This window comes from Abramis brama (assembly GCF_963993115.1).
Source record: "Abramis brama genome assembly, chromosome: 13".
Classification (NCBI taxonomy): domain Eukaryota; kingdom Metazoa; phylum Chordata; class Actinopteri; order Cypriniformes; family Leuciscidae; genus Abramis; species Abramis brama.
The window spans coordinates 31,374,964-31,399,528 of record NC_139975.1 but is presented as its reverse complement, the minus strand read 5'-3'; positions in this window follow the sequence as shown (position 1 = coordinate 31,399,528).

Sequence of the window (24,565 nt, the reverse complement as noted above, 5' to 3'; positions counted from 1 at the left end):
ATAGGTGGTTTCAACAGTTTGGGGCATCATAACATTTAAAACCTAGTGAACTGCCTACTTTATCATTACAGGCACTTTCTGAGTTAGTATGATATGAATAAATAGCTCACACTCAAGAAAAAAAAAAAAAAAAAAATCTTGTTTTTTCCAGAGGCCCAAACTGAGCAAAAGTATGCAATTTGGTGCAGTTACTGATATTTATATGGCCATTAATAATAATAATAATAATAATAATATGAAATGCTGATTGTAATGTAAATCAATGAGACATTTAACACTTCTTAAATAAAATGCATAATATATATATATACATTCATACATACATACATACATATTATTTATTAGATTTGATACTACATGATTTGAAAAAAAAAAAAAGAAAAAGTATGCATAGTAAAGTAAACCTTAATCTTTTTTTTTGTATCATAAGTTGGTGTACACCAATATTTATGGCAATTAAATAATTTTTTTAAAAGCTGTATCAACACCAAGAGAACTGCCTACCTAAATATAATTTTGGCATCACATTTGTGTGTATCATTTTTGGACCTTAGATGCATATATTGAGTCCGCAAAATTTTGTGGTGTCATCCAACTGCATGCAACTGATGCCAAAAAATGCTGTCTAGGTAGGCAGCACTGTAGATATTGACACGCAGCCTCAGACTGAGGTTTTCATAGATTTCATCTCTCCACCTTCCCTGTGTAAGCAGGTGTTTCCTCCTCCTCCTCTCCAGACCAGCTGGTGGACATCTACTGCAGAAATTAAAGGAGCAAAGAAATAGAAAAGTTTGATGACGTATTTTATTAAAGCTGAGCGGTACAGGGAATGCATGGCAGGCGGAATTTCATAAAATGTGAAATGTATGCATCACATGAAACAGCAATGAGAAGTACACCAGATGACCACAAACTTCATATGGGTTCTTATAGGAAATGATGATACGTGCTGAGTGCTGCCAGAGGCGACCAGCAAATGTGCACCTCACAAATCTATAAAACATATCTCTGATGTGTCCAACACACTCATAAAGATAGGGCTTGTCAAATATGTGCTCTCTGTTTCATGTCTGAATAGTTAAAGGTCAGTGTTGATCCTACATGTAAGCTTGGTGTTTCCTTCACAATAGGTACGTTTGTTTATACTATAGGTACAACATAAGGACTATTGATGGCTATGTCTTTTATTTTATTAATTTATAGTGTATTTGCTTCTACAGTTTTGAAGCATTGTTATATCTGAGGAATTCCCACTTAGTTTCTTGCATGTCTTGTTAACCTCCGCTTAATTTTAATACCTTACATATATTTATTTATATGAAACAAAAGGGGGAAATGCATTGTGTGGTCTAACACAAAAATACAAAAAGATTTAGTTAGTGTGTGATGTTGCTGTTTGAGGATAAAAAAGATCTGCAAGGTTACAAAGCTCAAAGTCCACTCCAAAGGGAGATATTTTACTTAACAGAATACACTTTTCAAGAACTACAACAAAAGACTACAACGCACTTTTTCCGGATCTTATGAAGTCATAATGTTCCTCATTTAAATAATCTCCGCCTACGGAATGCGCAAAAATGTTGGCGAGACCTGGTTGAGCTATGCTAGAGAAGATGAAGCGTGTTGTCACTGTTTTTTTCCACCCCAGAAAAAGTTTAAAAGGCTGACGAACTAGGCTAAAATTTATTTTAACACTCTTCCTGAACATTATTACCTCAACATTTGTCTATGCGCTGCACACTTTACGGAGAACAGCAGACAGACAGAGTACAATGCAGGCAATATGCACAAAAGCTTCTCCTGAAAGACGGACCCATTCCCATTTTGTCGAGACAATCTGTTGTTTGTGGATCACAACTTGTAAGTATGTCATATTATTTGTAGTTGTGTTTTCTATTAACAGTTCCAAATATAATCTTTATGTAGTTGCTATGATAGATGCAAACGAAGGGCAAAGCTTCGCCTCCGCTAGCCTGCTAACTAACATTACAGTATTGATGTAGTTTTTACTGTAGCTTTTGTAAGCTCTTGCTTTTGTAAGACTGTTCAACGCCCCTTAGGAAAATTATCATTTATTATGTGATCGATTAATCTTTGTATTGCCATAGTTTTCCGACAAATATGATTAAATGGTGGATAACATCCTATCTATAAGAAAATTACAACAAAAAAAACATAATCTGAAATGTCCTGTGAAAACTGTGCTTGCACAGATCTCCATTCAGCACAATCCTCTTATTTGTTAACATTGTCAGGGTCTGAATCAGGCTCAAAATGGTTTGAAATTGACGCCATCATCAGCACCATGAGAAAGAGAATCAGAACCTCCAAATTCGAGGCCATGGTTCTCAGTCGGAAAAGGGTGGTTTGCCCGCTTCAGGTTGGTGGAGAGTTCCTGCCTCAAGTGGAGGAGTTCAAGTATCTTGGGGTCTTGTTCATGAATGAGGGAAGAACGGAACGGGAGATTGACAGACGGATCGGTGCAGCTTCTGCAGTAATGCGGTCGATGTACCGGTCTGTCGTGGTGAAGAAAGAGCTGAGCCGCAAGGCGAAGCTCTCGATTTACCGGTCAATCTACGTTCCTACTCTCACCTATGGTCATGAGCTGTGGGTCATGACCGAAAGGACAAGATCCCGGATACAGGCGGCCGAAATGAGCTTTCTCCGCAGGGTGGCTGGGTGATCCCTTAAAGATAGGGTGAGAAGCTCGGTCACTCGAGAGGAGCTCAGAGTAGATCCGCTGCTCCTCCACATCGAGAGGGGTCAGCTGAGGTGGCTCGGGCATCTTTCCGGATACCTCCTGGACGCCTTCCCGGGAAGGTGTTCCGGGCATGTCCCACCGGGAGGAGACCCCGGGGAAGACCTAGGACACGCTGGAGGGACTATGTCTCCCGGCTGGCCTGGGAACGCCTCGGTGTCCTACCGGAAGAGCTGGAGGAAGTGTCTAGGGAGAGGGAAGTCTGGGCATCCCTGCTTAGACTGCTGCCCCCGCGACCCGGCCCCGGATAAGCGGAAGAAGATGGATGGATGGATGGATAGAGAACGCAGATATGAAGGGGCGGGACATTTCCCGAACACATGCTACACGCTGCCAATCACAACACACTGGGCCAGCTAACCAATCACAGCACATTTTGTATTTTGAAAGAAGGGGCTTCATCGAAAACGACGCGTTCAACCAGACTGAGGAGAGAGGAGCTGTAATAATGTCAAATATGTGAAAAATAATGTGTTTTTTAAACAATCAAGCATGAAAACATATTCTAGTACACCCCAAAACAAAATCAAGACTTCATAAAAGTTTATAATAGGACCCCTTTAAAGTTAACTACTAGCCCAGCAAAACATTTACAACATTTACATGTTCAAATTGTGTAATATAGATATGGAAACACATACAGTATACGTAACACTTAAAACATTAAAGGTGCATGTGCATTATTTGAATGAAGCACATATTCCTTATACATTTCTCACTGATTTACACTCAATTTCCACCTGAATCAAAATGTTCTTTTCAACAAATCTTAGGTATCCTGTCGAAAACATAATGGAGAATGCATTAGTTCATCAAAAGTCAGTTCTCAGAAGTGGTGCCAGTCTCACATACAGTAAAAACCCCCGCTAGTAGTGACTGAACCCTGTAAGAGAGATCTCAGTTCATCTTCAGTCTGGAGGGAGTGATAACTAAAGGTAGTCTATGGGTTTTCACTTGCACACCTCATCCAGTGTTTGGCACAGGAACCATTTGCGAGAACTCAGCAGGTTGCATTCTTGGTGTTAGCTGTAAAATCTAGAACTAGTGAAAATTTAGATGAGATTTTTCCCCCCTTTCCTTTAAAAAAAAAAAATTCTATAACGACATCTGTTGCTGGTCAGCTATATTTTATAGTTGACATTGGTTGATTTATGACTGAGTGTAGAAAATGTTCCCACATGCTCCGGGGACATATAGTGAAGATAACGACCTCAAGATCATGGCTCATGCTCCAGCGCCTCGCTCGCTCTCCACAGAGAATAAAACCTTGCAAGTTAATCAAATTTGGGCCTTGAATTGGGGGCAGCATCTTACCTGTTCATTTGGGATTTGACATTTCAGATATTTTCAATTCAGCAGCTCTCGCTCTCATAGGTTGCACCGCAATGCTCCTGTGAATAATACACCAGATGTTATTAAACTTTTATTTTTTCGGCATGTTAGATATAAACAAAGTCCGTTTCAGGCAAGTCATTTCACTCGGCGGCCATCTTTGAAACACCTCTCGGTCAGCTATTTCAGTCACAGCCTCCCTCTCTTTCTTCAAAGCGCTTCACCAAGCTTGCGATTAAATTTCATATTTGAAATCACGAATGAAATCTGACAAAAACTGTCAGTTTATTTTAAGATGTCCGTGTTAAGTAATAATAATCAACTACATGTACTTCCTACAGGGTAAGGGTTAAGAATAGGGGTTGGTTTAGGGTTAGCTGCATGTAATAATGCATCATTTATAGTTATCACTGCAGTACATGTAACACGTGTAACAAGGAAACTAAAGTGTTACCGAACTGTTTTATAAATGTTGTTTCTTATGCTCAAATAAAGTGGGAGTGTGTCTCAGAACACTGACTGCTTCTATAACAAACGGAGCTTCTAATGAAAGCTGCAGAGACGCAATGACTTTATAAATCACCGACTGGCTCTTTTATTTAGAAGGCGGGACTTATTCCGCCATATTGCACGGTGCACTTTTCCCCATTCATAGGTAATAAGAGTGCACTTCTTTGTATATATATGTAAAGGGTTTACAACATACATAATTATAGGGTTTAGTCTTGGTCAGGGTCTGGACCTTCAGGGGACTAGTCTGATTTAGTTTTTTTGGGGGGTGTTAGGAGGTCTGTTGAGGTCTGTTAATGGTCAAGGTCTTGGTCTGGATTTGGGTCTCAAGTGGTCTTGTGTTGGTCTGGGATGTAGTGGCTCTGATGTTGGTCTGGTTTTGTCTTTTGGAGGGTCCGCTCTTGACACCAACTCTGGGCTGGTGACGCCATATCGGACTCTTTGCATAGCGTTTAAATCAGACAAAGCGAAAGCACCTCTGTTCCCGCGTATGATATCATCTGTTCTTATTTTACTCTTGTGTCCAGCGCAGTGCAGAAAAATGATCCGTGCAATGAGCTGTTTGCAGAGCTGGATTCTGTGTTATTTTTTTCCATCACTGAGACATAACAGGCTGGGTCTCTTCTTTCATGCAGGTGGTCCTCAAACTTCAGTCAAGGGCGAGAGGCACGTAGAGCCGGAGCTGAGGGAAGACATGGACAGATGCATGCGAATTTAGGTAATGGTGTTGTGTTTCAGGGTTTGCTTGGCTTGGCCATCCCTAGTAAAGATAGTGTTAATTAATTTGTTTGCTTTGCCTTAAGCTCTAACGAATGGGGCTCTCCAGGCCTTGAGGAGCCATCAGTGGGTGAGGAATGCCGTCTAAAACCAACATTTGTTATACAAATTAGTTTCATATGCTGCAGGTACAGGGGGGATTCACCCCCCGCATATTTCTGCCCCTCGACCACTGTTACCACTCGTGCTCTTTTATCCACTTGAGCCTTTTTATACGCTATGGCTGCTTAACAATTTGGGTTTGGAGGTTAATTTTTCTCTGCCTAACTTGCGGTTTGCCCCATTTCCTTCAATGTCAAATTTAAGCGAATGAACTTACATTGAACCAGACACTGAAGCTGATTGGCAGATTTAAGTGATCACCAGCCTCTCAAATTGATGGCCTCATGATTACAATGTATTTCAATCAGGTTGATAAATTATGAGGTCTGCATTTTCCATGGCGTACCAACGCCTCACATCAAGGAATGTTCAATATTCATGGAATGACTGGTATAACAGATAAATTCAGAGTTGTGAAAAACAACAGACTGGATCGGCTTCAAAGTTTTCCTCCACAGTGTTCCTGGAAGAGCCAACGTGTCCTTTAAAATATTCAAGCCAGCGTGTGACTGTGTTACTCCAGAGCTGCTTATTTTTGATGCGACCGTCTCTATGCATGATCATGTACAAGCGACTCCTTCCAAGCAAGAGTGTTTTTCTTGCTCAAACACAGAGCAGAAATGTGCCGTCAAACAGATGTTAGGAGCCCTTTGTAGAGTCCTGGCACACGTCCAGACTCTACCTATCTTCACAAGTATTTACATGGTAATCCAGCTGGTCACTCCCTCTGTTCTCTCTCTCTCTCTCTCTCTCTCTCTCTCTCTCTCTCTCTCTCTCTCTCTCTCTCTCTCTCTCTCTCTGCATATGTCTTATTCAGGCTCTTGCATCAATTGGAATTCATTTCTGTTTTAACATGGTCAAATATTACATCAAACCCTATCAATCTATCAGCATATTATCCAATAATTAGTACTTGGTCCAGACAGAATCTGTAGATTGGATTGTAATTTTTTTTTGTCTCATGTGGTTTAAAACGTATGTGCTATTTTTTTCTTCTTCTGTGGAACACAGAGAGAGAATCTTTCAAGAATCTTCACACTTTCTGAGAAATTTATACATTTAAGGGTTAGTTCACCCAAAAATGCTAATTCTGTCCTCATTTTCCCACCATCATATTGTTCCAAACCCTTAAGACTTGAGACACAAATTGAGATATTTTAATCAAATTGAGATATTTTGAGAAATTTCCTTCCAAAATTTTGATGTTCAAAAAGTTTGTGAAAGAAAGTCTAATGAATCGGGCAGTTTAATCCCAGTCTACTACAGAGACACGTGTCAAACAAGCACGGTTGAGCTTCTGTTCACCAGCCATTATGTCTAGTGACCAAACACCTTTGATATCAGAGCTGACGTGTTCATTTGACCAGAGAGCTGCATTTGATAAGCAGAGATACTTAAATATTGGTTCTGTTCCTCATACAATACTATCATATAACATACAGACTACTTTTGACATTTTCCTATTCTTTTAGAAGCTCGCGACATGATCAATATGAACTGTTTATGTATACAGAAGAGCTGCATGAAAATCCTTCAGATATTCTCATAAGACATGAGACTATGATACAAACATTTGGATGGATTCTAAAAGCATAATTAAATAAGACAAAATATTTATTTAATACAAAAGTTGATGTTTAGAACATTGTGTAGAACAGATTGTAGGCATGATGATTAGTGACGTCTATATCAATTGACACAATCAGGAATATTTTGCACCTCTTTAGTGTTCACACATTTGTAACTAAATAAATAAAATAACCTGATGTTGCACATTCGTGAAAAAATTATTTCTGTCCTCCTGTCCATGTTGTGGTGGGATCTTGACTGTTTTTGAACTAGAATTTATTTTTGTTTTCTAATGGGAATGAAAATATGCAGCAAAACTATTTCGCATGACCCTACTGCATGGATATGAAATACATATTTAAAAAGTTTTTCTTTTAATGTGATTGACTTCAGTCCAAGTAGACTTGAAATAGTAAGCTTTTCATTGTTCCAGGTAATAGCATCTGTTCTGAGCACTCGCTCTACCTTATATGGGCTCAACCTGCCTGACACTTGACTCTCAGACACTAGAGGGTGCAAATTATCTCAGGACTTGTACAAAAATAAATCAAATTCTCAAGCTGCCCAAAAAACATGAACTGTCAACATTTGACAAATAGAGACGCATTAGTTAATTCCACTTGAATGTTCAGTGTGGTTAAGGGTGATGTAAGTCCGTGTTTTTTTTCATGTTGCCTTTTATTTTTAGAGAATTCAAAGTTCCACAATACTGAACCAGAGCCAAGGTCAATCTGCGGCGTCCTGCCTCTCCTGGATCACTTCTCTTTCAGCATTTTTAACCACTGCCTACAACCTGACTCAGACAGCTGTTTCTTCATTTGATGTTGATCTAAGTAGATTCCTCACCAGGATCTCCTTATCTGTGCTAAACACACATGCGATTCATTTCTTTGTGTACAAACGCTTAATGTTTTGGGTGATATTACTTTTCTAAGCAATCATACTTCAAACTGCAAAAATTAAGTTAAAACTTACATTTTCGTTGAAAGTACATTTATAGAAAATGTGACACATCCACATGATTGTCTTTTTGGCTGATATATATTATATCCCTAACAAAAGTACTGTGGTGAAACCATAGTACAGTGACAATATACCATAGTAGTTTAATATACCATGATACTGAATGATTTAATATGGTATTCCATGAATATGAACTTAAGGTGAGGGTAAATATATTCAATAAGAGTCATTATTTCCCCCATTGTAGCATTGTACCAGGACATTATGATAAAACTCAGAATCAAAAACAGACATTACTTCATAGTTTGTACTTAGCATAGCATGTTGCTTCTTGTTAATGCTCTTATGTAAGTCTAAGCATTTCCTTATTTTGTAACCTTTGCTAATTGAGAGGTATTAAAGTGAAGTGTTAATGCATCGCTATTTAGATGAAAAGATTTCAAGCATTTAAAGGCAGGTGGTTGATATTAAAGGTTGCTCCTTATGTAATGGATGCCACGGATCATTGCAGCAGGTGTCGGGATGTCAGATGTTGAGCAGAAATGAGGCGGTATTAACATTGTTCTGTGTGTACTGGTAGTTCTCATTAACATTTGCACAAGGGAACTGAAAACTCACACTCCATAGTGTTAGATAAGGAGAAAATTATCGTGTAATTGCAATTTCTTTGTTGTCGTGAGTGAGGGACTTTAAATCGATGGACACTTGTTTATAAAAACGTCTGGAGTCTGTGCTTTGTGCATTCCATGCTTTCACATAAAAATCTGCGGATGGCAGAGTAACCATAGGTGTAGTACATCACATTCATTGCGAATATGTTCCACTATGTTTCAGAACCACAAGGTGTCACAACATGTTTTGTCTTCATTTTCAACTATAGGTCTATTATATAATTTAAAACGCATTTAAAATGTTTTGCTTGAAAACTGCTTCTTTTCATACAGACATTCTTACAACACTGTTTCAGTTTGAAGTCACTTTTATCTGATGTTACACACTTAGTTCATTCCCTGCAGCATGTTTGAGTGTATTACACACAAGTCTCATCTAAGGTCAAACAGTCACAGCTGGCATCCATGTGATGGTTTCACCATGTGAAAGTTGCAATAATAAGGTTAATCAGGTGAAAAGATTAATGGAAACAGATTTTCAGAAGATTCAGTGCTTTTAAAGTTTTACTTTACTGTCTTCAGGACTTAACCTTGTTCTTCTGACTTCTTGTCTAACAAAGGCTCAAAACTGTGATGTAATCATTGATTGTAGTCCTTTCTGGCAGATCTTGTACCTTCCTCTCCCTGTTTAGTGGAATAAAATGACTCTTTAAAAAACTTTTTAAAAGCCAGAGAAACCTGTCAGCCAGATGTTTTTGCTGTAAGAAACAAAGTATATGGTGAGGTAAGCGAAAAAGAAAAAAAAAATGAATCATGGACATGACTTTCCATGACCAAAGCTATCGTTTTTCATGCCAGTGATTAATGTCCCAGTTTATTCACTTGTGTCCTTTCAGTAGTACCATATTAATGAGATTTCTGTTTTCACCTAATTTGTTGTCTAAATCAAGCACCTCATAGTTATTCAAAGTCATTCACATTGTGTCTCATCTCTTCACCAATAAATACCACATATATAGTGTGATGCTTGCTATATATATATATGTATAGGCCTATCTAGAAAGCAAATATTTTCACAACATAAATAGGTTTACTAGCATATCTTCTACAATATCAAAATTTCAAAAACCTGGTAAATGGCAGCAAATGTAAAAAATCTATCTTTCTTTGAATTTTTCTTATTAGCAGGCCTCTGTGTTATAAATAATGAAATATTTTTTCTTGTATTTCTACACAGGTCTGCATCATTTTAAAAAAGAGAGACACATGCACATTTGCCCATATTTCATTGTCAAAAATTGGGCCAATTACTATAATTCACTTTACTTTTTATTGCAGATGTTACAAACGATTTAACTCATGATTATCACACAGTACATCAAGTTGTAAAATGGTAGGATATATAATAATGGAATAGTTGTTGTCCTGATTTGTGCTTGTGCAATCACTGTCATTGGTCAGTCTATTCCAAAACAGTTCCAGTCACATATAGTAAACATAGTAACAGTTATGACACAAAACACCTGTTTGTTCACCATATCACTACGCAGCTCGCATAGCAGCTGATTATTTTTGTTACATAGCTATGTTATGTGACTTGTAAGGTATAATGTCACTGACTATCAACTATGGAAGGGCATTTTACACATTTTCCCATGAAATCAGGGTTTTGAACGTTTTAGATGTCTGTTGCTTTTAATTTATCCTATTATCTTCAAGTTCATCTCTATGTTAGTGTATTTTTTAAGTTGTATTTTTGACATTTTGCCTTTTTTGACAGAACAGTGTAGAAGAGACTGGAAGCAATTGGAAGAGACAGGAGAACAGGTTTGGTAAAGGACCTTGAGCTTGAAATAAGGTTTTTCTGAAGCTATACTGAACCCTATGTTGAACAGCTGACCACAAGCATATGGCTCAGACATGTTAGTGTAATTCTAAATGTTGGATTTTAGAAAATAAGCATGTGTATTATGATAAACTGCATTCAGTGAATATGATATATGATAATACCATCATAAAATTAATGACTGACAATGCACTGCAGACATTTTGAAGTACTTTTGATTTTTTTTTTTTTTTTTTTGAAATTGTGAAGCAGAAGTTGTAGTACTTTATTAATTACAATGCTTCAAATAAATCCTATATAATTTTTCAAGCAAGGTCATGTGTCTTTATTTGGGTTATTTTATGAGGCCTGGCAGAAAAAGTTTGGGAACCACTGTAATAGGAGATATCTATTAGACAATTTTTTGTTATTATTTTATCTGTGGCTGTTGCAATCTCTTTAGTGCGGCTTTAATTCTATTGACAAACTCTTCAGTACGTTTCGACTTCCTGCCTTCCTGCCTTCCTGCCTTCCTGCCTTCCTGCTTCAATCAAAAATACATCAAATCATTGAGGACCTCGGGTGGACCAGCAAAACGTTAGACCACCATGGTCGAGCAGGAGACTACGGTGGAGCTAGCAGAGATAGAACCCACTATGGTGGAGTCGATGGAATAGAAAACCATGCTGGAAATGTCAGAGTTGGGACAGGCTGTAGCAGCGTAGTCATGACAGGGAACTTGGGGAACCAAGGGATGGCCCTCCTGGCCATGATGAAGGAGGAGAGAGGAATAACCTCTGTGGCTGAGATGCTGGAGAAAGGAACTGTCCGCAGCAGGCTGGTGAGCTCCGGGGCTGGTGCAGACAATGGACTGAGCTCTGGGGCTGGTGCCTCTGTGAGACGAGGGAGCAAGGAAGGCTTACGTGGCTAAGGTGAGGGAAAGAAAAGCAATATTGTAGTTAGTTGTGACAAAGAAGAGAGGAATGGCTGCTGTGGCTGTGACAAAGGAGTGAGGAACAGCTGCTATGGCCATGATGTGGCCTCCCTGACTATGACAGGTCAGAGGACGTAACACTGTTCGTGGCAGGCATGTTTGCGGGCTTCAGGGCTGTTGTGGACTCCAGACTGAGCTCCGAGGCTACTGCGGACTCCAGACTGAGCTCCGAGGCTGGTGCGGACTGCAGACTGAGCTACGAGGCTGGTGCGGACTCCAGACTGAGCTACGAGGCTGTTGTGGACTCCAGACTGAGCTCAGAGGCTGGAGCGGTCTCCAGATTGAGCTCAGAGGCTGTTGCGGACTCCAGACTGAGCTCAGAGGCTGGTGCGGACTCCAGACTGAGCTACGAGGCTGTTGCGGACTCCAGACTGAGCTCAGAGGCTGGAGCGGTCTCCAGATTGAGCTCCGAGGCTACTGCGGACTCCAGACTGAGCTCAGAGGCTGTTGCGGACTCCAGACTGAGCTACGAGGCTGGTGCGGACTCCAGACTGAGCTACGAGGCTGTTGTGGACTCCAGACTGAGCTCTCGAGGCTGTTGCGGACTCCAGACTGAGCTCTGAGGCTGTTGTGGACTCCAGACTGAGCTCCGAGGATGGTGCAGACTCCAGACTGAGCTCCGAGGCTGCTGTGGACTCCAGACTGAGCTCCAAGGCTGCTGTGGACTCCAGACTGAGCTCCGAGGATGGTGCAGACTCCAGACTGAGCTCCAAAAATAGATTCTGGAGGTTCTAGATAGAATGGAGTGTGTACAGGGGAGACTGGTAAGGCTTTGATGACTGTGGACCGACAGGGAAGCTGTCTTCCTTATGTTCACCCACCATGAAGGAGGACCCATCTAATATAAGGGCATAGGAAATGTAATTGTTTCCCATAGGCATAGGAATAAAAAGGGAATCATTCAGTTCACACCTTATATGCACCTACAGAATATCCATTCTCTCATCAGTCTATGTAGATAGGTTACAAATCTCCAGAAACTCCCTCACGTACCACTCTAATGGGTGTCCACTCAGTGAGAAAAGTAACTCCCACTGGGTTTGTTTTGAAGGTTTGTCCTTCTGTAATGAATTACACAAAGAGACAGGAGAGTGAACCCAATATCTGGGAGTTAATTTACAGAATGGTGATACACATGACAAAACAAAAAAGTCATAGCTGATGAGTGACGGTAATGTCCTTGCAGGTATGTCAGCCTTGGGAACATTGTGGACAAATACATGAGGAGAACCAAACGATGAAGAAAAATTGAGAAGACAATGAAGTAGCTCCACTGGAGTATAACAACACTGGAGAAAAGGTAATAACTCTACAGAAAAGTGAAGATGAGTTTGTGTAGTTCTTAAGTCCTTAATGAGTCCTTAATGAGGTGATGGGTGTCAGGTGTGGTGATAATTAGACCAGGAGTTGGATTGGCTGAAAGGAAGATGACTGGGTGTGGATGGGAGCTATCAGATTTGATTTGCTGGGAAAATTAATGCAATTGTCATTGAATGTTTCATAAACAACAGCCGATCTATCGCCAATACATATGTACTGCTGCTGCTCCGAAGAGCCATGAGAACCATGTTTGCTATTTATCTAAGTTTGCAGAATGGCAAAATATACATTATTTATTTATTTATTTATTTATTTAGATGGTATTTATTCATATTCTTTTTTTAAAACAGTACATTCCAGATGAAATCTAATGAATCATAACCCTAAATAATTGCTCCCAAAATGTTGCTTCTAGTACCACAACTGTACTTTTTTATATTAGCACCATTTTGTTCAGACAAACACATATTTCCTGTATATACCACATAGTGACTTGATTACATATGGAAAATATTGGACATAAATGGGAGCTCTCTAACATGCAGTGTTTTTGGTGGAGCTACATAATGGGTCTCTGCCCTGTGTACGGTTCACTGTAAATGGTGTAAAGGTTCCCCTAGGAGCCTCTAGGGCCAGAGTTGAAAATGCCACAGTCATTCGTCACCAATGGAAGTTCACTTTACAAGCCAGTGGAATGAGAGCATCTTGGCCGACTGCAGAATCAGGCTGGGACAATAGACTCACGCCCTTCAGCTCACCACAGTCCCTCTAGCACACATCTCAGACAAACCCAGTGAACACTCACCAAAAACATCATCCATGCCAGTGGATGAGGCCAGAGTCTCTGCCATTGTTTAAATATCCATAAAAAATGTCTTGATGAAAAATTTTGATTTAAGATGCCCATGCGGATACATGCATTTACAATGATTTGTTCTGTGTTGGATTTGTGTATTTTTATTTCTCTAGCTCAAGAGGGGAGTATGTCATTTGCAAATGAATGACTTCCTCAGAGTGGGGTCATGATGTGCGGGAGTAAGTATTGTGAAAGCCCGTCTACTCCCGCTTTAAGTGCTGAGAGTTGGGTGGTCTGTCCTTCAGCACTACATTCAGAGGGGGAGACGTACGGCCCGTATCACTTTCAAAGAGTGAAACTCTAAGCCCCGCTGCCTCTTTCTAGCCCTTAAATTTTGACAAAGGCACCTGTTGTTTGACTCTGATGGATTGACTGGCCTGTTTCAAGACCGCTAACAAAAAGATTAGGATATTTTTACATAAATGCTTGTGATAACAAGGATGGTGGTGCATGCTTTGTCAATAGTGTCTTAATAAGCTTCATATTTACTAGACTAAAACTGCATTCCTCAATGCCAATCAATGGGTGGTCAACTATAGAACATCAGAGAAAAGAAGCTATTTGACTCTCGAATCAGTTTTTTTCCCCCCATCTGAGTTGTTTTTTAATACAAATATTTCACCTCAGGACACACAGTGCTCTTCTGTGCTGTCTGCTCTCAAGTGCAGCATAGTAAGAGAATATATGGCGCAAGACAGTGTGGCCTTTTGATAACAAGAGTAATCAAAATATTTTAATTCATATCTGGACTGATCAATTCTAAGGTAACATTTTATTTCGATGTTCCACTTTAGACATTCTACTGACTACAAGTAACTTTGCTACTACATGTAAACTAGCAGTCATTAGAGCATTATTAGACTGCTTAATATCTGCTAACACTTTATTGTGATGCTCCCCAACAGACATTCTACTGACTGTAAGTGACTTTGCAACTACATGTCAACTTATTCAACTAACCCTAACACCTAAACCTAACCTACTACAGTCTACTAATGAGAGTTAGTTGACATGTAGTTGCAAAGTTATAGTTTGTAGAATGTCTAAAGTGGACTAGTGAAATAAAGTGTAACCAATTCTAATACTGAAAATTAACAGGAAAAAAACGGTGTCATGCTTTATTAAATAGTGGTGCAATGACTTTGCACCAATATACCTACAGGATACTGAACTTAGTCACACTATTTAATACATTTATCACATTTGTTTGGTATGCAATGGAAAGGAAGTTTCAAAATGAAACAATGAAACAGTGTGGTGTTATATTTCCTACTCAAAGCCGTTTTTAGCAATTTTTGCAACCCTGTAAAGTTCAATCTTAAAATATTTTTAATGTAACAGGGCTGATGCTAACTTTTGTTTTGAAAGTTATTTATTTCTTCCCCATTATGATGTTTGAATTCTTTTTGTTTTATTAAAAGTACATTTAAAAGGTACATTTATTAATTTTATTACTTGTGAATTTTGAAAAGTGCTATATGGATAAGTTGACTTGGCCTAATAGCAGACAGGACAAAAAAGGAAACATGAATTTTTTTATTGTACATCAATGGAAACCATACTTGCTCAAATAAATAGAAAGGAAAGATGACACCTGATATGATAAATTAATTTAATCCCAACAGTTTTTGTTGTGGTCATCTGACATTAAGCCAGTGTTGCCGAGTTGTCGCGGAATTGGGCTACTTTTAAATTGTTGCAGCAGGCTGATTTTTTTCCATCTGTTTTAAATATAACACATAGATTCGAAGATACCATTGGACTATTTTCGGGCTATTTTGGATTGGTTTTGTCCGATTTGTTTGTTGCGTAGACCTGGCAACCCTGCATCAAGGGCAATGAGTTATGCAATAGTTCTGCCTCACACTCCTGCTATAAAGCACTGCACAATTAAGAGTGACTATCTCAGCCGAGGATAGACAGGATTCTCTTTTGGCTCTGTCTGTCCGGTTACTGTGGGTAACATGATCAGCCGCAGCCTCCCCTCACTACGGATGATTTGGAAATAACAGAGAATGGCCTTTGTTTAACTGCCAAAGTGATTTATAGAATCCTGGAGAAATTTTCATTCCCATGTTTGAGGCGATGTTTATAAAATTCAGATAAAGATGCAGTAAGAGATAAGATACCTTAGTGAACCAGGGAACTGTTGCCTCTTTTTTTTTGGACACCGATGCAGACTCTTCTCACAAAATGTAAAAAATAGACACTAATCACACTGTGGCACAGTACTGACTCACATGAGGCATCCATCCAAGTTTTATTACGCAAAGTTCAAACATACATCAGTGCATATTTGCCCTTTTATTTTTCATATCGTCAGATTGCATGCAAAATAAAAAATGTGGATATCTCTGCATCAAAATTGTGCTTTCTTTCCACAGTTGATTGTAAAAACAACAAATGATGTCTGTTGATCTAAGTTTGTCTTTTTATAAAAACCAAAAAAGATGCCGTGATTAATCAGCTGTGATGAAAGGTTAATTTTCCATAAACTGCCAAGCAATGATGTGTTCTATAATTAATATTCCATTTGCTTTTTGTCTGGTTTATTATTGCATGAATGCAGCGTATTCCAGTCTGCTGTCTATTAATATCTCTTTCCATGTGCGTAAGGAGCTCTCATCAGTGTTTATATGCCGTCAGCAACCTTTCATGTGGCCGTACCAGCAGTTTTTAAATGCTGTCGTCATGTTTAGTTGAACTAACCCCTTTCCCCCTTTTTGTTGAGCTGTTGTCATTTTTCCACCTGTTCCCATTTTTTTTTTTTTCATCTGTTCATTACATTTCATTTTATTTTGAGAAGCCCAGACCTGCTTTTAGAGATGTTTAAATGGAGGCCTAGTTAACCTATTTAATTCACTCCAGGTCTATCCAGGGCAAGTGGAAACCCTCAGCATCTAGTTTCACTTGCATATTTGGTGAGCAACAATTAAAGATTTGTCAAAGACTTTTGTGTCAAGCTCCATAATGCCACAGGAAAGTGCAACACAAATAAGAAAACACCAAGCAGGATTCTCCAATCCTCTTCACCCTTCGTAAGTTCACCAGCTCCGCCAAAATCTGCTCAAAATCATCCACTCCTGCTGCTCATAGCTGCGGCTTCACAGCTGTTTCAGAAAGGTGCAATAAATTAATAGGCCTGCGTTACAAAGTACACAATGGAAGCTGCCAGCCACCCCTGTGAGAACGTCCACAGCCAGCTCTAACTCTCGCTTGTCAAAAAGCACTGACCTGATGGATGAAAAAGAGGAATGTTTATCATGGCCACACATGTATTTTTAGTAGGAGTGTGCTCTTGTCAGCTCGTGAGTTTCGAGCTAAAGTTATTAATGATGTCCCTGTCTCCACTGAAAGGAGTGGTATAGTGCGCTGCAGACGGTCACCACAAAACATCAGTGGCTCTTCAGGAGTACTGTGGTGTAAGTGGCTCTGACAGAGAGCTGGGTGTAAACTGCTTTTAGGATCAATGACAAGACATTTATTTCTTTGGTCCAAATCTTATATTTTTTCATACACACAATGACTTGAAGACACATCTTCTACGCTGAACATGCTTTTTTTTATTTCTGATTTGAAATCCATGTTGATATTTTCCAGGGGATGGATACAATTAAAAGTATGCAATTCTTAAAAAAAATAAAATAAAAAAAATCATTGAATTTAAACTTGTTAAAAAGTGGTGTAAACATTTTTCAAAACCATACAAAACCAAAATAAATCCAAATTTGCATTTTTAAAAACTTGACACATGTATTTCTTTATCATATTTTCCATTTCTTTTATTTGTTTTCCATACACTTTTACTTGTCATTTACCCATAAATCCAAGTTTACTAGTTAAAAATGGGACATGAACGCCCTCTCATGTCGTATTTACCACTGGGAAGCTTGGGGATAATTTTGATACCTAAGTTTCCAAGATGACGAGGGGAGAACGATTGCTGCTGTGACTGCTATACTTTATCCTATATTTATCCTATTATCCTATATATTTTATGTTTTTCCACAACAGCTACATCACCTTGTCTTGTCTTTACAATAGTGCATATTTACATAAATGAATAATCATATTGTATGTTTTATACACAACTTACATAGCCTGTATTTCACTGAAATTCCAGAAACATCAGCAAGCTGACTATCTAGATAGTGTGGAAAATGTTTATATGGTTGTCAATGAATGGGACGCTAAATATCATTTTGGCTTCAATAAGATTTTCCCAATAAATAGGCAAGTATACACCTGGTGTCCTCCATGATTTATGTTCTTTCCGACAACAAAGCACTTGAACGCAACAAGCTCATAATCACGACTTTAGAAGTGGGAAGGAGGAAATCCATCTAGCCACCCAGGCCGCAGGTGGGGGGAAACCCTGTAAATATGGCCAGTCCATCACAGAGAATTGTACAGGATACTGAACTTAGTCACACTATTTAATACATTTATTGTACAAATATACAACGCTGCACAGTAAGTAGTTGTTTACCACACGCGCTGTCATCTAGAAATTATGTCAAGTACAGGGACGGTATTCCAGGGGCCTCGTTTATAAAATGTTGAGTAGAAACCGTCCTACATGTGATCATACAATAATTTCTCAAATGTGCACATGTGAGTCAGAGAACAAACGTACGCACAAAAAACCTGCATACGCCTATCTTCCAGATTTTAAGTTTATAAATCACAAATGATCTTGAAGTTGTGCGCAGATGAATGGATTCAATTCTCCACCTTGTAAACTGTGCCTAATAAATGTCACTTACACATAAAAGAGCACCAGTCAACGTCCCATGCTTTACTTGAGAACGGCAAGCAGCAAGAATTGCTTAGATTTCCAAACAGTACTCCGACTCTCTGCCACAAGGAAAAGTGTGTACGTCTGCTCAGACCTTGATATGGCGCTAAGCACTTTTCCACGTCAAAGACATTATAAATATGAACGTATGAATTTTAGCGTACACACCCTCAGATCGAATCTGTGCATACGCACGTTTTATAAATGAGGCCCCAGGAGCAATCCGAGGTGTCTTGATCAAGGGCACGATGGAGAAAGTTCACAACCATTTAGGTTTCCAGCACTGAACATTAGCCACTACACCACAAAATCAAAATCATGGCACTCTCTTCCTTATTTTCTTCTTTCTGAAGTGTATTGCAAACTTACAAAACTAATGAGTTGACTTGCTAACTAGAGTTAGAGTGAGTTGGATTGTCCTCACTGTTCTGGGAAACAACAGTGTTTCTGCAAAACTATGAATGAGCTCATTTTTCCCAGCTGTATCATCTGCAAATGGTCTGGTGAAGCTTTGCAGGGGAAAATTTCCTTGAGTGCCCATAGCAGGTGTCCATCTGAACTGTTCACCTTGAGCTAACATCACTCAGTTTGACTACCTGCAGAATGCTCCTCTCTCTCTCTTACTTCAGTTCTAGATTGTTGATGTAAGGCTTTTCTTTGAAAATGCTTCCATGTAATTAATGGATTCTAGGAACAGGGTTAGGAAACACTGTTCTGTGTCATTCCACTAAATCACTTCAGCCTAATCAACAGCGTCTAACATCTGATAGGACTATTCTCCAGGTATTGTCTATGGATGAGTGACACCAGGAGTTTGTGGTTTGTGGTCTGTCAGAAGTCTAGAACTTCTTAAGCCAAAATATTTCTTGAAATGTTCCTGGGCCCACACATGTGCAAGACGCTCTACGTTGTGTTTGTGCATACCTTGTCTACACATCTGTCAGTTGTCTGGAGTAGTGTAAAACGGATGGCTGTCCTCTGCTGTTACTGTTTGCATCAGCTGACACTGCGGTGGGCGTACGGTGTCTTAGTACACAGTGATGAGTGACTGACTCTTTTGCAATTCCTGAGTTTTAGAGTTGACTGCATAAACATTTATTTATTTGAAAATATTTTTTGTTCATTTTTATCAACATCAAAAAATGACAAATCAACATTTTTGCCAAACCCACTTTATATTAAGTGTCTTTCATGGATATGTATGAACATTTAAATCAATCATTTGATACAATGCACTTATTAGGGCTTTTCACACTTGAACTACTGGGTCATTCTAAACCCCAGGTGAAGGGAATCCTGGGTTATTTTGCTTCAGTTTTCATACTGCTCATAATTTACGCGAGGTTAACAATTAAGCCTGGGTAATTGCATGTTGCTGTTTCAGACAATTTGTATATAAAATTCCCAGTGCCACAAATTTACCAGATTACTGAGTGCCCTGTTTTTTACTTCCTTTTTATTAATTGATAACGAACAGGTGTGATGATCTGATGAGTGTCCATGACAATTGATGACTGGCGGGAAACAAAGACAACGAACACATGTGACTGATGAAAACCAACTGAAAGGAACATAAATGTGACATTACGCCCCTCCCGAGAAGGCGTGACCTCGCGACTTGGTGAGGAGAAGGAGGACGTGGTGGAGGTGGATTAGGAGGAGGGCGAGGAGATGGTGCAGGGATGATAAAAGGAGATGGCGAAGGGATGGTAACAGGAGATGGTGAAGGGATGGTGATGGCAGGTGGCGGAGGAATGGTGATAGACAGCCCACGGCAGAGTCGAGGGAGGGAGGAGCCAAGGTGGAGTAGAGGCTGACGTCAACTGGGGGACGACCGACGGAGGCAGAGCCGATGGATCCTAGGGTGCAGACGGCTGGCACGGAAGGCCTAGGCGATGCCGGGGTGACGATTGTCTGAGGAGGAGCCAGACTGCCCAAGGACTGAGGCGATGCCAGTGTGATGGAGGACCGAGGCGTACCTGAAGGGAAGGAGGAGCCCGTTGCAGCCGTAGGGGTGGAGGAACGGAGCATAGCGGAAGATCCGCAAGTCTGTGGCGAAGGTGGTGTGGCAACTGACCAAGGGGGAGTCGGTGGGACGAGGGAACCCAGTGGAGTCGAAAGCCCGAGGGTGTCTGGTGGAGCCGAAGGTGGGAGGAGCCAAAGTGGAGCCGACAGGTCGACGGACCAAGAAGGAGACAACCTCCGAAAGACAGGGTCGAAGGTAACACAACATTGTCCAAGCAAATGTTTGTGCTGTCTAAAAAACATGAAGGTTCAGAAGGAACAGATAAAAAGTTCAAACCACCCATGGTGCTATCTAGGACCATCTATAAAAAAATCCGAAATTGGGTTGGATAGGGTGGGAGATGATATCTCCACGCTGAAGTCAATCAGCCAGTCCTCAGCCTCAAATTCCACCAGTATACCCTCCGCCACTGATGTCGTGGGCTCAGACCTCTGGTCAGACTCCTCTTCTGGGGCGAGGTTCAGCGCTGTCCACTTGTCCTCGGGCTCTGGCTGAAGCGTCGCGGTGGGTGGTAGCTCTCCGTCTGCGGGGGGCTCACATGATTTCTCAGCTGGTGAAACAAGCTCTGTGTCTGGCTGTGTCCTGGATCGGGGCAAGACACTCTCCAGACACCTAATGACGACATCCCTCCAGTTAAGTCCAGAGATGTCTAAGAGGACAACATGCTGATGGTAATTGGCCCCGATCCAGAACAGGTTCTTAGGTGTCTCATCGTCGGAAGGGCTGGTGAATGCAAGATGACTGAAGTTAACTGTGAAGCTCAATAAATCGGGGTTCTCCTGAGCCACCAAAATAAACTGAGCTCTTAAATCCATTTTGTGATCCGGTCATCTGTCACAGGTGGTTACAGTAAGGCAGAAAAAGATGAAGATTATATTTCCAACACAAAGTTTAATGACAATAAGCAGGCAAACAGGCAGGAGCAACACACACTAAACGTAGACCTGTCCGGATAACAAACAGAGGAAAAGGAGGAACTTAATTAAACAGTGATAATGATAAGATAACAAACAGGTGTGATGATCTGATGGGTGTCCATGACAATCCTGATTGACTGGCTGGAAACAAAGACAAAGAACACATGGGTCTGATGAAAACCAACCTGTGAACCATAACCAGTCAATGAAAAAAAAACTAACTGAACAAAAATTATTTAAATTTTCTAATTATTTATTTCTAATTTTGTACATTAATACATTTAATTTCAGCAATTAAATTCTGGCTTTATATTGGCCATCAGTCACCCTTTCTAAAATATCGGCATCGGCCATCAGTAAATTTATATCGTACCACTATACCACAATCTATCCCACTATTTAAGACTTCCAGTCTCATCCACTTCCAGTTATTTTAGCTGTACAAAATCTGTCTGTTATGCTGCTTGAAATTGCGAACTCTTACTTGTTATTATATTATTTTAATCATATATGATACGTAATCACAATGTAACATGTATGTTCTGTTCTGTTTTGGTTTCATTTTCATTCTGTTCCTTGTTCTGCTTTGCCTGAGTTCTGTTCCCTAGGTAGTTTCCTTGGTTGTTAATTATCTCTACACCTGTTATTTTTTTCCATTGATAACGGTGACGTAATGTGTAGTAACCTGCATGTTATTGCATCTGCAATTCATTTCTGTAATTTCACTGTTGACCACTGTTGACCCTTTAACCCACTCTTAAACCTAACCATACCACCAAACATGTCCCTAACCTTATTCCACCTCAATAGCAGCACAAGTGTTTTGCAATAAAACATAAATGCAACAAGTACATTGTACCTAATAATATATATATATATATATATATATATACAGTATTATTTATTTTTTATTTATTTATTTTTTTGGTGTACATACATATTATTTAAAGACACCTAATATAAAGTGTGTCCTTTTTGTCAGATTAACAGTGTGCACAACTAAGTTTCTAGTATCTCAAACTAAAAACAAGCATAAGTTGATGTATGTTGAGCACTGAGCAGCTTTCAAACACAGTTTGTCTCACATGGCAACTTCTGATTCAATCACTGGTCCAAATTTGGGGTGGAACTACCTGTTTTATTGATGATGACAGGCGCAGTCATTACAATTGATCATTATTTTGGCAATTTCATTTGGTGTTTCTAGAGATGCAGAAATGATCCACTTCACCTTTGTTATAAACTCCAACAGATTTTTAGGGAAAGTGAATTATGCTGGCTTTGACCAATAGCATTATAGTATAATGCACCATGAGATGGCTTTGACCTTTTTTGGTCTAAAAGAAAGACTGTGTTTTTGCACTCCAGCTCCAGACCTGCTGAATCCATCACCATTAGCACCTTGTGCAATATGATGATCTTTTACTGAACCACTTCATTCAACTTATAAAGTGTCTTCATTATCAACCTCTGAAAGATTCTTAGTGTACTTCTCCAACTTAAACAGTGTCCCGTGAATGACTTTATGAATATGGTTAATTTAGTGTTTTCCTTACAAAAAACGGATTAGCAACTGTCCAGATCTATTGATGTGAACATCATAACTCTTTTGAAACAATCCCCTCCATTACGGGAAAAGCTAACCTCTTATGTCTTACAGCCTGGTGTTATTTTTTTAGGTCAACCTTTGTTGTAATTCTGGAGTGGCCTGATGTCACTTTTATTAAAACAACCTGAACAGAAAAAGCAGGCATGTGAGCTTAATAGCCATCATCTGTAACCTTTCCATGCCTTAAGCTCATGTCTGCTCTCTCTCTCTCTCTGTTCTGGCCAGAATCGCAGAGACTGCTTTATTTTCATTCCCAGGTTTAGTTATTCAGTTACATCCTCACTTCTCAGACCTTGAGTTTGTTGTATTTAGGAGCTACAATATGTATGATTTTGGCTTAGCTGTCTAGCTTTTGACAGTAAAACACTGCTAATTTTATGATGCCACTGATTTTAGGTAATGTACATGATGCTATATCAATGCTCACCTCAAGTTAAAAAGTTAATGTATCACTTTATTTTGATGGTCCCCTTTAGACATTTATTTGGATATAAGTAACGTTGCACCTACATGTCAATTAGCAGTCATTAGAGTATTAGTAGACTGTCTGCTTAATATCTGCTAACACTTTATTTTGATGCTCCAAAACAGACTGACTAAAATAAAGTGTGACAGCAAATGTTTCTTATGTAAAAGGACATTGCTAACTTTTTTCCACTAGCTTTATTTTCACATGAGCTCTGCTTTCTCATGAGATATTGCCATAATTACTGAGGTCATTTACATCTTGTTCCATATTAGCCATGTCATTAGGCTGACAAATTCATTGTCAATAGATTATGTATATCAGGATCCACATTACACATTATAAGGACAGTTCTAACTTATAAAATACCCATAAATGCACATCTGTGACACATTTTATAGTAATGCACCAAGTTACTATACTGCTTGGCAAATGAAAACAGCTGTATTATTATTAAAAATAAATGATTATTACTATAAATAAAACCCTTAACCATGGTAAAATCACTATGACACAAGGCTAACCATGGCTTACTGCTTTAACCCTCTGGGGTCTGAGGTGTTTTCTGGGTCCTGGAGGTGTTCTGATATTCTCTGACATTTGTGCTTATTTCTGTTACTTGTGACATTTTCATGGCTAAAGTCTGATTACACTGTATTCAGCACAAACTCTGCTACAAAAATATGTAAGCAGCATGTATGTAAAAGTTTGTAGTTTTGAGATAATGACGTTTATGCGTTGTTTGTGAAAAAAATAAAAATTGTCACTGAAATAAGGTCATGAAACACATACTGATTATTTCTTCACAAGACTTTTGAAAATTGTATCACGTAGCCTAGCATATTTGCTCCAAAACTATGTGAAAATCATCCTGTGTACTCATCCAGATAAAACAATATATTGATTTAAAATTTGTAAGACATGTTTTTTGTAAGAAAGCTCTATGCGAGGAGGCGTGAACACATCATGAATATTAATGTATTTCACACCTGAAAAAGACAAAGACCCTCCCATAATGGCCCTATTAGGTGGGGCTGTGAGAGAACTATAAACAAAGAATGAGTAGAGATTTAAAAAAGAATGGCCTTTTGATTGTTTGGATTTATTTACAACACAACAGAATCCAAAGATA